The sequence below is a fragment of the Anastrepha obliqua genome, chromosome 4 (assembly GCF_027943255.1).
Source record: "Anastrepha obliqua isolate idAnaObli1 chromosome 4, idAnaObli1_1.0, whole genome shotgun sequence".
Classification (NCBI taxonomy): domain Eukaryota; kingdom Metazoa; phylum Arthropoda; class Insecta; order Diptera; family Tephritidae; genus Anastrepha; species Anastrepha obliqua.
This window is the reverse complement of record NC_072895.1, coordinates 10,752,758-10,768,831: the sequence shown is the minus strand read 5'-3', so window position 1 is coordinate 10,768,831 and position 16,074 is coordinate 10,752,758.

The window sequence follows — 16,074 nt, the reverse complement described above, 5'->3', positions numbered from 1 at the left end:
TTTATGTATTTCTAACTTCCATTTAGGTTTATTACTTATTTATTATTTCTTACTATTTCAAATAATTACTTATTTCAAATAAGTAATAAACCTAAATGGAAGTTAGAAATACATAAAATAAAAACTACCAAAATTCAATAAAAATTAAATCAAAAAAGAAAATATGCTTTTCAATTGTTTGAAAAAAAAAACTGAGTCATTAATTTATATTCAGTTGTGTGTGCTGGCACTGGGGAGCGAACCCGCGTCGCTGGGTCAACGACAACAGTTAATATATATACAAACATGCTTACAAAAATTCAATTTGAAAAGCATGCTTTTTAAATTTTATTTTTATTAAATTTTTTTATTTATATTTTATTTATATTTTTATTGCATTTTTTTTTTTTTAGTTTTTATTTTATATATTTTTATTTTTTTAACTCTCATTTTAGTTTATTTTTTGTTTCATTTGAAAAGCATAATTTTTTTACATTTTATTTTTGTTGCATTATTTTTTTTAGTTTTTATTTTATATATTTTTGTTTCTTAACTTCATTTTAGTTTATTTTTCGTTTCATTTGAAAAGCAAATTTAAAAAAAAATTTATTTTTATTAAATTTGTTTAGTTTTTATTTTATCTGATTTATGTTTTCAACCCTCACTTTAGTTTATTTTTTTTTCATCTCAGTTTATTTATTTATTTTTTTAAATTTAATTTTTAAATTTTTTTTTATTTACTTTACATTCCATATATCCACTTTTCAATGGCCTACGATTCGATAATAATGGCGATATTTTAGTTAAAAATAATTGAAATTCTGCCTAAGCGGTTCATAAGTTGTAAAGCTGAAATAATTAGCTGGTGTGTCTCCTAAAATCAAACGGTTATTGCAAAAACAAAAAATGCAAAGACATTATTTACTCGTACGCTCTTGCCCCAACGGTGCCTTTGCTTTTGCTTCAAAAATGCTAATTGAACGGCGCTAATAAGGTTAGCCTAGCTGTTGTCGCGTCACACCTGTGCGTTGGGTACAAATAGTTGTGCGTGAAGCGATTTAATTGTTTTAACGACATACTTTTATTATTTTTAATAGAGTTTTTCGCGGATTTCTATATGAGTGAGCGAAATGCCTATTTATTATGAGATATTTTATGAATGACATAAGTTGTAAAAATATACATTTTATGCATACATACATACAAACATACATACATACCTACATACGTACATACACATGTACATATGTATATCAGCGGATTATAAAATGAATTGCAGGTATCTGCTGCGAGTATGAAACAGATGATTCACGCTCCCTCGGCGGTTTTTCATCACTCATCGCACATGCATACATAACTGCCGTGTATACGAGTATGAACTTACGAGTTGTGTGGTTGATTGTTTGCAATGGAGTGAATTAGCGCAGAGGCTACATTTTTGCACTTTTTGCAGACATTGGCATCATAACTTTTGTCTATTTTCTGATTTTTTCAAAGTCTGTTAGTGGTCGTACTTCGTAATTTCTGGGAAATTTTTTCGTTAAGTTAAAAGAAGTACGAGGTGTGTTAAAATGTATCACGAATTTTGAATTTTCGCAGGCTACATATATTCAAATTTCGATTTTTTTGTGGCGGTGTGTTGGCACTCATGTCTCTCATTCATGCCGACGAATTCGGCCATTTTGAATGTTCAGTTAATTGTTGACAGCTGCTTTGCTTGCACGATTTTTACCTATTCAAAAAGATGGATCAAAGAACCTGTATCAAATTTTGTGTAAAAAACGAAATTAAGTGCGCGGATGCATTCCGAATGTTGACTGTGTCATACGGAGAAGCTACTACCACTGGACCAAAGCAAGGTTTATCGGTGGTACAAAATGTTCTCAGAAGGCCGAGAAGATGTGAACGACGAAAAGCTTGCCGGAAGCCCGAGCACTTCAACAACAGACCAGAACAGAAAAAATTGATGAAGTGAAGAAAATGGTATTGGCCAATCGTCGAATCACCGTTAGAGAAGTTGCTGAGGACCTAGACATATCGATTGGCTCGTGCCATTCGATTTTTTTCAATGATTTGGCCATGAGACGAGTCGCCGCAAAATTCGTACCAAAACTGCTCAATTTCCACCAAAAAGCAGCATCGCAAGAACATTGCTAATGAGATGTTGGACTCTGTCCGCGACGACCCAAATTTGCTCCAAAGGGTCATAACTGGTGACGAATCGTGGGTTTATGGCTGTGACGTGGAAACCAAAGCTCAATCATCTCAATGGAAGTTGTCGCACGAAATAAGACCAAAAAAAGCGCGCCAAGTTTGGTCGCATGTAACAGTTTTGCTTACCGTTTTCTTCGATTGCAGGGGCGTTGTGCATCATGAGTTCTTGCCACAGGGTAAAACGGTCAATAAGGAATATTACCTGCAAGTTACGCGCAATTTGCGCAAAGCAATCCACCAGAAACGCCCGGATTCGTGGAAGAACAAAAATGGGCTCTTACATCACACATCGTTGCTTGTGCGCGACTTTTTAGCCAAAAACAACACACTAATGATGCCACAGCCACCGTATTCCCCAGATCTGGCCCTTTGTGATCCCCCCATTGGGATCTGTGACCTTTTCTTGTTCCCCAAACTGAAAGGGCCCATGAAAGAACGACGCTACGCTACGATTGACGAGATAAAACGGCATCGAAGGAGGAGCTGAACAAGATAAAAAAAAAATATTTTTTGAAGTGCTTCGAAGATTGGTAAAAATGTTGGCACAAGTGCATAATATCTCATGAGGATTACTTTTAAGGGGGCAAAATCGATATTAATGAATAAATAAATAAATTTTGAAAAAGGCGAAATTCGCGATACTTTTTTAGCAGACCTCGTAGAACTTTGACGCATAGATTTTTGGGAAAAAAAGTTAGGTTCCTAAAACAAATGTTTAAAAATTAAAAAAAAAATTATGTAATACATTGTACTCTCTCCTAATGGACACCTCTCTTAAACGGACACCTCCCATAAACGGACAGTTTTTTCAGTACTAAAAAATTCTTAAGGGTTTTTGAAAAAGTTTCCCTCTTGAGCGGACAACCCTCTCATAACAGGACGCGGACACTTGTTTTCCACTCAAAAGGGTATTTTAATTCCCCATAACCAGGCAGCGTACAACATTGTTTCTACGTTTACTCTCTACCATATTCGTACAGCTGTTGTTTATTCAATAAAACTTGTATGTAGCTGCAGAGAGGGGAATCCCCTAAATATGAAGAAGTTTTTTTAATGCAGTAGTTTGCTATTGTATACTTACGTGAATGGAAATGCCTGCAGCAGTGTTGAGTTGAAAATACAAACTTAATGCCATTGAAATTTATAAAAATGAAAAACTTAGTGTAAGCGAGTTGGCAAAGAAATGTAAAATGAGCAAAACTCAAGCTGATTGCATCATCAAAAACAAAGACCAACATTTACGTTTGTGGAAGACTGATGCCAATCCGGTGAGGAAAAGGAGTCTGCTAAAGCCCAAAGGTCTTAATATTGATTGAATTTTGCTATTAATGACCTGTGAAGGCTTCAAATAAAGGCATTCGTTTGTCTGGCACATTTATAAGGAGCAAAGCTAAAGAAATTTCAGTGAGACTCAACATGACAACAATTTTAGTGCATCATCCATCCATCAAGATGATGGCAAAAGTTTTACCAAAAAAGGTACCATATTTGATTGAAGAACGGGTAAAGAAAGCAGAAATTGCTTTATATGCCTGTAAACGTATACTAAGAAGAAGATGGGGTCTTCAACCCAAGTATACATTATGGTTGTATAAGACGGTTATACGACTAATTTTAACGTATGGCTTGGTGGAAAGCTCTAGAGAGAGATAACAACATCAAATTACATGGCAGAATACAAATATCAGCCTTGCAATAACAGTCGGTGCAATCAGACCATGTTCTAGGGATAGGGATATCAAGATAGGGATATCAAGAAGATGGCAACAATGAGTGCATTTAGTTTAAATGAAGCGAGTCGCTGGAAGGAGAACGCTCATGGCCATGCCAGTCTATTACTGCGACAAGCCCAGTATACCTCGAAGAGGACTGACTACATCGTCCCGACGGTAACATTCAGTAGAAATTTTGCCACTCTCTTTCCATCTAAGGAGGAATGAAACAAGGGATTCTCACTAAACAATTTCGACACTACAGATGGTTCTAAAATAGAGTGTGGGTTGGAGCCGGTATATATTCTCATAGACTTAAAATTTCAAAATCTGTGCGTCTCCCTAATACCTGCAGTGTCTCTCGGGCGGAAATACTGACAATTGGAGAAGCTTGTATGCTACTAATCGCAGATCCTTCTTTTAAGGGCAATATCGCTATTCTTTCGGATAGCCAAGCTGCAATCCAGTCCCTGGGTTCGGCTACAACAACCTCTAAAGTGGTGGAACAAAGCAGGACTAGCCTTACCACCTTGAGCGAAAACCATAAAGTTACCTTAATTTGGGGCCCGGGACATCGGAGCATTGAAGGTAATGAAAAAGCGGATGAACTGGGCAGAAGGGGATCTGCCATGAATAACGCTCTTGCAAAATCGGTATTCACACCATTAGGTCCAGTTAGGAGTAGAATTTCCCTCAAATACCTCCGAATCGCAGATTGTAGATGGAGAGACCAGACGAAATGCAAAATTAGCAAAACGTTATGGCGTACCTACAACCTTAAGCAATCGTCAACATTGATACACATGAAACGACGGGACGCCTGGAGACTAACGACAGACTTAACTGGCTTTTGGTCTGTGGGAGAACAAGCAGCCAAATGGGCATCCCTCTCAACACATACTGTCATAGTTGTAAACAACCGGAGAAAAAGGAGGCAATCTTCCATTTCCTAAGTGAGTGCCCTGCCCTATAGAAGGACAGAATGTTAACCCTGGGCCAACCGCTGTTCGAGAATCTCGAACAACTGTCTGGCTTAGACGTCAACAGCCTAATAAGGTTCCTGAACCCCACAGACTGCGAATAGTCTTGCTGTAAATAACTGTTACACAAGTTAGTAACGAGGATGTAGCAACAAAACGGTACGAAAGCGCTAGTTGGATTCTGGAATCAACCAACCAACTATATTTGATTGAAGGATATGATTTGCGAAACATTTATAATGCAGATGAGACTGGCTTGCTTTTCCGCTCATTACCCGACAATACATTTTCATTAAAAGATGAAAAATGCACAGGTGGAAAAATGGCTAAGGAGAGGCTCACGATTACACACAAGAGAACGCCTTTTTGTTATTGGGAAATATACAAGACCTCGGGCATTTCACTGTAAACATATAAACATACATACATATGTAGAGTGAATTAACATATCAAGTCAATCGGTCAAGATTTTTTCGAGGGTTGACTTCGGCCGACTTGAAACTCAAGGAAATCTATCACTTCAAGTTTTGCTTAATAGCTGTGCTGAAAAAAAAATTTGAAGGGAACTTTGGCTGCCACATCTCTTGGGATAGGTTTAACAAATTTAATCTTGCGTTAGTGATATACCAAGGATGATAGATTTCAAGGTTTGCTTGATAGCCATGGCGAAAAAAATGTTTGAGGGAAACTTTGGCTGCCACGTCCGTTGGGACGTATTAGCGATATACGAAAAAAATCAATACAGCCAACGCTCATGCATTCGTATATCAAGTGAGGTCAGCCCATCAGCCGATTCCGTCAAATTCGCTCAGAGCCGAATAACGGTCTGCTATATAGATCACCTCTTCATATGCCTTAAAACACAAATCTTTATGCAAAATGCGGTGTAATGATGTTTGTGGAATGCCTAATTTGGAAGAACGACGAGGAATGGATAAGCCTGGGTTTTCTTCAACACTTTCGGCTACAACAGCAATATTTTCGGCTGTTCTTGAGCAACGTGCACGGGTTTTGTTCTTCACATCACTAACTTGTCCCAGCAGCTCGAATTTTTTCACCAATTTCCGACAAGGTGCTTCACGATGACCCAAAAATGTTCGAGTTTTACGAACCGTCTCTGCCAAATTTTCACCATTTTTAAAGTGAATTTTATTAATTTCAATGCGTTGTTTAAGCGTCTATTGTTCCATTTTTATTAATGTCGTAGTTTCTACTTGTCAAATATAAAAAAATGACAGCTTCAAAATTGACATCTACCGAAATAGCGGGCTATTCAAAACAACACCTGTTATTGGAAAACCCTTTAGTTTCGAGGAAAATGTGACATTTTTCCATTTTTATCTAACGCCTTAACAAATACATACATATTTACATAGCCTTTTGATAGCCTTGAGTAATCTAAATATTTTTATAGATATTGTCATTTTGAGGTCAATGCGATTTTTTACTAGTACGATTATATTTCCGACGTAGTACACAGTAGAAAAAAAGTTATCAAATTTTATATATAACCAAAACAAATGCCTTGAATTAGATAAAGCAGAGATAAACAAGTTTGCAAATCATTTCATCACAATAACTTATTTACCAAAAGCATCAAAATATTATCTCAATTTTTAGTATTCCAAAAATATTTGATTTACTTAAGTAGTGGTTTATGTTTCAACTGCTCCACATTTCTAAGCAACTTATCAACATTTCGACTTGTGAGCAATGGCAGTTAGAGAAAGCCTAAGTGTTTGCGTAGTGATAAACAAATGGTGACGATTCAAATAAGCGCATAGCAGACCGTATTGGCTTCTTATGAATCCAAATTAAATTCATTCCTGTGCTGGATGTTTGTTATGCCAGTGAATCATTGGTACATCTTGGAAATTACCACATACCCGCAATTTTGAATAAATTCATCATTAGTTCTTTTATTACTAATAAATGCGTATTTTTTGCAATATTTGAATTTCATAACGTTTTAATGGCTTATCAATATTACATATTTGCATTTCAGCTGAACATTTGCGAAATGACTAACACGATTCTAATGCGCACGTACACACATACAAAGAAGGGGGAAAACTTTTGAATTGCGAATTGCTTAGAATAACAATTATTATGGTGCGATCAGACGCGACAAAGAGAAAGAAAATATTTTTAACTCCTGCTGATTTCCACTGAAATTCTCTGCAGGGAGTTGTATATGCTGTATACGCAAAGATGAAAAACCAAATTGTTAGAGTAACTTCGTCTTCCACGTCACCGGTGACTAGGCAGCCGAATTCTGCCCGCTCCTTTCACACGTATTCACACACTCGTCAAATCAGTCATCAGTTGACGGCAACGAAGCAACATGAGCGTAGACTATGTTGATTTTTTTTGTCAACCACCAACACCATCTCAATTTTTTCGAAAAAAAACTGCTCTCATGACCCCTTCTAGGTCAGCCAATCAGCTGATTCCTTCAATTACGCTGAGAGCCGGTTAACGGTCTGATCTTGGCCGCGCATCAAGAAATCTTTATATTCATAAATGCGTGCATGTATTTGTGTAAGAATGTTTGTACTTACGGTTATTGCTGGCCCACCTGACCAATGGGGCGCGGTCTCGCTCTCAGTGTCGGAATTCACAATTTAATAGAAAATATTGACTCATTTTTAATAACAGTGGAGAAGCATAATTTTTTACTCAATTTTTTTTTTAATTTAATTGCTTACTAGAGATAAAATATTTTTTGTTTTTTAATTTTTTTTCCACTTTTCTCTTATTTTGCTTCGGTTTTAGGTTGTCATTTAATTTTTTTTTGCTTTATTTTATTTTAATTTTATTTTATAGTCTATTATTATTTATTTAATTTTTATTGATTTGTTTTTTTAACTTGTATTTTATTTTATTTGGTTTTCAGCTTACATTTCAATTTTTATTTGGTTTATTTTGAAAACTGAGAAAATGCAAACTTAACACCGAAATATTTTGTAAAAATGATCTGATGTAGAAAAATGGAGCACAGAGCCATAAGCTACTATTCAAAATTAAGTTTAACTGTATTTCCCTACAGTGTAATTGTTCAGTTATTCGTCGTTAAAAACTGCTTTCGGAAAGTTAACCTGCAATTCACATTTTGGGTATGACTGGGTGTGACTGCTCGTGCAACAACTTCTGAAAGAGTGCAGTCTAAATGCTTTCCGCAAGCAATTTGCTTACCGCATCTGACGCCACCTTTTAAGTTTGACGAGGTGATGGCATCCCCACGTTACTGACTTCCGACTACGAATTTAAATGAATTGTTGAGTTGGTTTTTTAATTTTTCAGCATTAAATTCAAAATGATAAAGTATTTACATATAATATTATATTTATTAAATCACCATAACACTGCTTTGATTCATTGAACTTTCAATAGAATTTAAGCAAATTTTCTAATGAAATAACCAAAAATTATATATAATATTTTACACACATTTGCATATATGTATGTACTTTAAGTGTGAATGAGCTATTAATTTCAGCTCATGCATACGCTTATCTGTATGTATGTATTCTCATTATTTACACAGTACTTGTGTGAAAAATATCTATATGGGGTGAGCCGATAAGAATGATAGGAAAAGGAATTTAAATAAAACTCAACTATGCGAGACATTAAATTGGCTCTGGCTCTATTTTGAAGCAAAATTCAAGTCATTATGGATGGAATAGCAAATCATTCAAATGGCCTACTCGAATGCGTTGCCAGTGCTTCAAGCGATCGGATCGATTTGTGATAAGTCGATCCATTTGTGCAATATTATTCGGAGAATACCGTCTCGAATGTTGCTTTTGAGCTCATACAAACTGGTTTACTTGTTAGCATAGACTAAGGACTTGACTAGCCTACAGAGAAAATAATCGTGGAGTGTCAAGTCGAGTGATAGCGGGGATTAATGAATACTTAACGTAAGATGACCCATTCGTTGAATTTCTTCTTCTCAGTTTCGAGCGCTGCGACACTTGTATGGCCTATATCGCCGTATTCTTGGCACCACTGCTCGGAAATATCGATGTGTAGTCGAGTTTTGGTCACAGAAAAGCAGTTTATATCATTTTATACTGAAAATTATTGACGTTGAATGGAGACTCCTCCTTACGCATTTCGATGGAAATAAGATCCGATGATGTCGGCATGTCATAAATCTCAGCAAAGGCAATATTTTTGGATGAATTTATGTTTGGTTCAATTCTTGTCAATTGTGTAAAAAATGGCAATTTCGTTCGTTGGCAGAGCCTCAACCGAGAAGGTAATTTTTTGGTTAAAATCCAGTGTTGCCTAATTTCAGCTGAGCCAACTGAAATATAACAATGGGAAAAACAAACATAGCTAACTACTCACCCTCTACATTCGTATTGAACTCATTTAATTATTGCTACGAATTGATGGAGGTCTGCCAATATATATGTATTTGACATCGTTAAGTAAAATTTGCAGCTAACAGAATGCACTTAGGTGGTAAAAATATTTAAAATGCATTTCCATTGTTTGGCCTTAATTTATTTTTTTAATTTATTAGCATTACTGGGTATTTAAAAATAATGAAATATTAACACCAGGGAAAACTAGCAAATGTCTGAAAGCCATTCTGCCACACAGTTTTACATTGCAGACGATTGCCCACCAAGGGGAGTTCGCTGTCAGAATAAATTTTGATGTTTGTCTGCTCCCGGTATGCCCCTTACAAACACATTCGTGACAAAGATGACAAAACTTCATGTCTGACAGGCCGGATCAGCCAATATGTTGTTGGTTGTGGGGAAAAAATGTTATTTCTGAGTTTATTTCGGCAATGCATATCGATTGTGCAAGTTAAAGTAACAGAGGCGCAGAATTAAAGCTGTTGTCCAAATTCTGCTTTGGCACTCAATTTTGTGCTTAAACTTAATTTTGTATTGATCGTACGTTTGCGTTATGATCATAGCATTACAATAAGAATTCAGCAACAACATACCTATGTCCCCGCTTAGCGGCACCTTCGAACACGCGTTTATCGACACAGTTAATTTGCCAACAATAACTTCAGTTGCTGATCGAAGCGTCCCGCATTACAAAAAGAAAATAGCTTCGGTATGCCTTTGCATTTCCCCAAAATAACGCCCCTTGTTATCCCGCTACAAGCAACGGAATGCGTTTGCACATTCATACCTATCAGAGGTCTCCCAAAACGCACTTGAGTGATAGTAGGGCATAATAAGATTTGTCATAGAGCGAGTAACATCGCTGTGAACTTTTGATGAATAAAAAAAGTAATACAATACTAAAAAGTGTTTTGTATTAATTTGCATAAGTAACAGGACAGTCAATGTCAAGTTTGCATATCTGAGAGCGGTGTAACATCATCGCCGTTACTCTTCATGCTAAGTGAGTATTCTTTCAAATATCGGGAGCACGAGAACTTAAAATGATAATAGAAAATAGTATTGTAATATTGTTGGAAAGAATTTTGTTTGTTATAAACTGGTAGATAATTTCATTGCATCTATTTTTTAATATGATATCCGGCATATGTCCGCCGCTTCTACGAGTTATATTAGATCAGCCCAAATTTTTGACTACTTTTTCAATAAATCTGGCCGTATGGCGCCACCCAAAATTATCCGTCACTGACAATGAAATCAGATTGATGCAAAACAGTCAGTTTGAGAGCTATTTTCGTCAACAGAATGATTTTTTTCAAAATTTCATGGCAATTTGTTAAAGATTTGCTATTAAAAAGCAAATTATTCTACAAATTAAGAGTAGTACAAATGTGCTATCCGCCAACCGCTGCTTGACCCAGAAGCCTTCACTTTCGAATGCAGCAATTCTCACTTCTGTAAACAAATCAATGCAGCAAAAAATTAACATTAGAGTTGTTTTCGTTTCACTTTAGAAATTTTATGATACTTAGTCCTGAAGTAAGTTCTGTTACAAGTTAAGTTAGATTTGAAAATATAACTTTTTTTCTTAAAAAATTAGTTTTATTTCATCGTGGAAATATAAAAAAAAAATATTTTAATTTTCATTCGAAATGGTCACCATTTGCTTTTACACAAGCCGATTAGGCCATTCAGCTATTGCAGCACGCACGGTTTCTATCGAAATTGACGTCGCTGCTCGAACCAAGGATTGTTTGAGACTCTCCAAATTTCTGTGAGGTTTTCGACAGACTATATTCTCCGATTCTGACCATAAACTGCAGTTCAATGGATTCAGATCTGAACTCCCAGTCGGGCCATCTCCCAATCTTCTGCGGCTATGAATCCAGGGTCATTGTTTTTTAGCCACTGTTGGGAGGTTTTTGCATTATGGGCTGGGGCGGAATCTTGCTGGAAGATCCAACGATCTCCATTGAAGATAGTACTGCTCAAATGATTCATTACGCCTTCTAAGACATCCTCCTAGTACACTTGTGCTCCGGTCTTTACCCCTTTTTCGAAGAAATGAGTGTCTTTACAAGACGTTACGGAAGTTCGATGGCTACACTGAACCCATGGAACAACATTTTTTGTGTCTTTAGAAGTTTTAGCATATATTTAGATGGTTTTGTTGCTTATTAAAAACATATTCAACAGTGAAAATTAGAGAAAAAATGATAAATAAAATAAAGTTTGAATAACCTTAAAATTAAGAAGATAAAAGCTGAGGGAGTAGGACAAAAGAAAAGGTGATTGAATAGATAAGTAAGCAACCAATTTTAAGCGTTTCAGATTTGCATCCGATTTTAATTGGTTATTTAAAAAATTTCATAACTATAGAGACCTAACGAAAAGCATTCTTGACGTAATCGAAAATTTAAAGAATGATATCTAAGGTTGCAAATATGGTCTGACTGAGCAAATAGTAATTTGGAAAAAAATAAGTTAGGTATAGCATCGAAAATTTTGTGTAAACTGTAGTCAATAATTTTTAACGAAAACTCAGAAATGTGGTAAAATGATTGTTTAGAATAAATATATCTAGCAGCATTGTCAAGTAATAACTGTAATTTCTTCGCCGCGGCTCTGTCAGGACAGCATTCATCAACTTGTAATAGGACAGTATTGAATCTAATGTAGTTTAAACTACTATGAGTTTAATGTCTTGGGGAATGCAAACCGCGGTTTTCCATAGTTGCCTCACCACAGAGTACATTTTGCTGACTGCAAAGTTAACATAATCGACACATGTGAAAGTTGTGTTTAAAGGCAAGAGTTTTAAGAACTTTCTCATATTTAACCATAATTCCATTTAATAGAAGGGGAAGAAATTATACAAGTCATATGGGAAATAGGGAAAGGCTCTCGCTTGCATTTTGGATACATTAAGATTGAATCTATTTTACTTTAGCTATAGATATTTTAGAAATCCAAAGTCCACGGCAAGGCTGAAAGGTGTATTTACGCATCATCAGTACAGAGATGAATAGATAGATTTCTACAGTATCTTTCGATATCGTTGATGTGTAAAGTAAAAAAAAACTGGACCAACGATAGAACCTTATGGGTCACCAGATATTATTGGCATTAATCTAGAACAATTATTCTTGGAAGCAACCATTTGCTGTGAATGTTAGGCAGTTTGATGGTTTATTCAATTTCAGCATAATAAAAAGCAAGTTTGACGTTCCCGAAAAATCTCACTGAATTCTTATTGGATTACATAAACAAATTTCTTATAAGCTAAGAAAATTTTTCAAAATTTTGTTACTTCCTTAGTTGCCCATTTGAATAGTATTCAATTTAGTCTAAAAATTGAGAGCTACGAATGCATAAAGTAACTTAAAACTAATTACATGCAATAATTTGCAAAACTAAAAAATTGGGATACAAAAGAATATAAAAAGCTGCTCTTGGAACAGAAAAGTCAAGCAAGAAAGCATTAAATTCACGAATAGATCGAGCGGTAGGAGCATTAAATACATATTGAGTTCTCACATTTTCCCCATAGAACGGCAGTAAGTTACGAAGAGAGCGTTGGAGAACATTACATCTGCTTCTTTCCAACAACTGCAGGCACTCAATTGCACTAGTGATGATTTTATAGAGAGTAGAAAAGCTGAATATACATATGGCCTCTGGTGACGGTCCAACATGCTTGACTGCGCTTTGTGTGTGTTAGTGCAGTCGAGTGTCGTCGTGTCACACATACTTGTTGTCGGCTTTTGAATGATGAAAATCAAAAATTTTAGATATTAGCGTCAAGCACCCGACACGCACACATATAAAGTGTTTGTCAAGCAATGTTTGACCGTAACCAGAGGCCAATACATATGTAGACCTACGATTTTCAAGAGAGTTAAGCTTTATGAGTAGTAGAGGAGAAATATATGTATGGCGATACCGGTGCACTAAAATTTAAAGAGCGAAGTGCGAATTTAGCAAACAATTTTTGAACATGTACAATCCTGTTTGCGACAGACTGATTGACCAGTCTCCATATAAAAACGGCATATTAAAGATGCGTCCTAATAAATAATTAATAAATGATGTAAAGCGAAGCTTATACAAGTAGATGAATGAGCGATTAATATGCATTATAATTGGTTGTTTGTGTAGCACTCGAAATATCGAACTTGTTTTAACCTTATTTGCTCATGAGTAAACATGCAAATTGCACTACTCAATTTATAAGCATCAACGCATTTTTTTAAGAAATTAACTTTTTTTAACAAAAAGTAAGCAAGAAAGTATTTTTTTCTATTTCTTGTATATGTAATTAAATCCTTGACTTGGTTACCCACTGCCCACTAATTGTGAGTGGCTTGCTGAATGTTTCAAGTACCTGTTTGACGGCTGTGGCAAGTAATTGACGGTTTGATGGCTTGATTGATTAAGAATTTGATTATATGTATGTATGCAAAATTAAATAACAGCCAATGAGTGATGATTGCCAAATATGATTATACTAATTTTTTGCACTTTTTATACGTGAAAAAGAAGTTCGTTTCGTTAAAATAAACTTTTCGAATTACGTAGTTAATTCTTATTTTTTGAATATTAAATACATTTTTTTTAAATTGGTGGAATTTTCCTATTTCATTTCAATGACGCCTCTAGTCCAAAAGTTGTTTAGTGTTTACCATTTGCGCGCGCTACTTTTTCAAGTGTTGATCTTTCGTGTTTTTTTTTTGTTGTTTATTAATATTTTAAACATACCCTGTTGTCGAACTCCCTGCTTTTGAGATTTGCTTTAATATCTTAAATAATTATGATCTCATTTATCATCCCTGTGTGCTTCTTCTTCATTTTATATTTGTTAATTGTGCATTGGAACATTTGCGCTTTTTTGGTTTATCAGTTCGTATAAACAAAAAAAAAACAAAAACAAAAAAACCAAAAAAAGCTTCAAAGAAAAAAACAAACAAGCAGCAGTAAACACAAATAACAGATACACTATCTGCTGACGTTGTTGCATGGAATTCCATCACAAACTATCAAAACAGAAATATGAATTAATTTGGTTTTGCTTGCTTGCATATCACTTAACCGGTAATTGTTGTTGTATTTGCTTATGCTCGTTTCCAAAATTTCTGCGATGCTCATTTGCGGTATTGTCACTCTCCTAAAATGCAGTAAACATCAGCTCTTAATTTGTGGATGCTTTTTGTGCGTCCCGCAATGCTGTTCGGCAAAACTCTTTTCCCCCTTTTTTATTTTGCAACCTCTTTTTTTAAGTTTAAATTGAATGTCACTTTACTATTTTTTTATTTATGGTCAAAAGTATGTGTGTGTGGATGCATATGTATGCATGTGTGTGCATGGTAATGATGTTGAGCATTTGCAGTTGCTTGTTGGTCGTTAATTGCTGGTTTTGCAGAAAACAAATTTAATTTTTAAATAAAATTCTGGACTACTCATTATGAGTTAAACAAAAAAATCAAAATAAAAACAAAAATTGAAATTTGGTTTAATTTATGACAAAATTTTTTTATTAAGGATTGATTGATTATATGTATGTATGTAATTTGTTCATGGATGCTTTGTTCAAAAACAGTAATCAATTTTTGTGTTTTTTCTTCAGGCTTGTGATGTTTCTTTTGCTTAATTTTATTTTCATATTTTTTATTGATTTATTAGTGGTATTATATAATACAGGGTGGGCCAAATAAGACCTACTAATGTTAAGCACAAATAAATTTTGCAATAATCATTTATTTTGGTAAATTGTTTTTATGCATTGAATATATTTTATGGAAATTATGTATGAAATATTACATCATATTTCTCGATACAAAAATTGGCTCTTTTTAACGCGTTTTCCATTACACCACATAATTTTTCTGGTTGAAGGCTCAGTATTTCGTCTCGAATATTTTGCTTCAGCTGTCTAATAGTCTCTGGTTTATTAAGATACATTTTGTCTTCTAAATATCCCCATAAAAAGAAGTCGGGCGCAGTCAAATCTGGCGAACGAGGTGGCCAAGCGAAATCTGAATATTTGGAAATCAGACGTTCGCCAAAAATATCACGCAGCAGGTCCATAGTTTGCCTAGCAGTTTGCGCAGTTGCTCCATCTACAACCACAAAAATCTCATGAAACCACAAATTAGGATACTGCTCCGCCATTGGCCGCAAAAAGTTTTCAATAAATGTTCTGTAAGAAGCTCCTGAAATCGATTCCGGCCTTTCATCCTCATTTTCGAAGAAATATCGACCTATAACTCTAGTGGCCATAACACCGCACCAAACAGTACATTTAGATGGGTGCAACTGATGTTGGTGTGTTGCCCTTGGATTTTCAGAGCCCCACAATCTACAGTTGTGTTTGTTGTATGTATCTATGTATATATGAATAGATAGATATAGATAGTATGTATTAACATGTATTTTAGAATCAAAGTTTTCATAAAAATATAATAATATTATACAATGTGGCGCAAAATTAATCACCCTCTCGGAAGATTTATAATTTTCGTAAATGGCGTCGTACGTCAATCATATTTGACACTTGTGAACGAGGCAGCTGCAGTATACAAACAGACAAGCAATGGAGCGAGTAAAGATCAAAATAAAGATCCTCATCACCTAAAATCATTTCTTTCCTAATTTAGTATGGTAAAAAAATTACTATATACTTTTGACATAATTTAAAAGGCATACGAAAAAGTGCTTGCAAATATTTAGCCTAATTCTGAATTTCATGTGAGTTAGACCCGATTTACACGAGGAGACATCTGGAAGGGAAACATTTTGTTCGGTGGCGAAGGA